Source organism: Chinchilla lanigera, unplaced genomic scaffold (genome assembly GCF_000276665.1).
Source record: "Chinchilla lanigera isolate Chin_1 unplaced genomic scaffold, ChiLan1.0 scaffold00162, whole genome shotgun sequence".
Lineage (NCBI taxonomy): Eukaryota > Metazoa > Chordata > Mammalia > Rodentia > Chinchillidae > Chinchilla > Chinchilla lanigera.
In genome coordinates, this window is record NW_004955563.1 from 178,537 (window position 1) to 179,813 (window position 1,277).

Here is a 1,277-nt window from a genome sequence, read left to right on the forward strand (position 1 = left end):
TTTTCCCTGCCTCCAATGCCAGTCCCTCAGATAGGGTCAAAGGGAAATATGGAGACTAAGACTAGAAATCCTGTAAATGGTTAAAATGGATTAAAGGGAAATCCCTGGGCTTGGGGATAAATGAGATTACAACAAGGGAGAGAGGAAAGAAGTGGTTATTGTGAGCCTCCATCAGGATTTATGTTTTCTGCCAGGGCATTGATTTCCCAACTTCCCTTACCATGCATTGCTAGCAGGTCACAGCTATGTGTCCCGTTATGGCCACAGCACAATCTGCCCATCACAGAATATGATAGTCTGGGGAGCCTCCAGAGGGCAGTGATGCCACTGTGGGGCCAGCAACACCGGGACATCTGATTTCTATAGACAACATGGGGGGCTTAAGTTTTAGAGACCCCAAGGAGTAGCCAAAGCTCTTACAACTCTAATCAGATTCACCCACTTGCTACAGGCAACCCTCCCTTAAATCTACCCACGCAGATACTTTGAGAGGACTCCCAGGCAAACTGACGCTTCCAGTTACCTGTATCATAAGTTGCTTCCAGAAGAACCTTATGACATCAGTAGGGGGCATAACTGATGCGCAGGGACATTGCGCTGGGAGCATTCTGGAAACACTGTTTAGGCAATTCCCCCAGTAAGCGGTTCTATTTCTCAAGATACTCTAGGTTTTACTGTGGGAATAATTTGAAAACATTCTGAGATTAACTGTAAAGTAATTCGTTTCTTTCTCAGAGATTACATCCAGTTACTGACAGGTGGCTCTACAGCCCAATAAAAGAGGGAGGGAGAGGCAGATACCCCTATCTTGAGGATGCCAGAAGTGAAAAACATATGTGGACCTTAACAATTCTTCCAGAGAGTGCCACATACACACGCCCTCTCCTATACACTGTGGAGCAACAAAACACAGCACTCTGTTGAGAATGGGAGGACCGGGGAATCTCTACACCAGTCTGGCTCTTTAGACATTAGTAGCCCACCCAGGAGGCTTGTCCCGGAGAGAACTCTCAAAGCCCCTCTGCAAACGTTGCAAACCTCAGTCCCATAAACTCCACAATCATATTTTTCTTCATTTGTCCAGGTCACATATGGACCTTTTGATCCCAGCCTCAGTGATAAAGACCAGTATCCATCTCTCTATCAGATGGCCCCCAAGGACAGCACTCTGGTCCACGCAATGATCTCCTTATTGCTGCATTTTGGCTGGACGTGGGTGGCCGTCTTTATATCTGATGATGTGAAAGGCGAGCAGTTCCTGGGGGACCTGAAAGCAG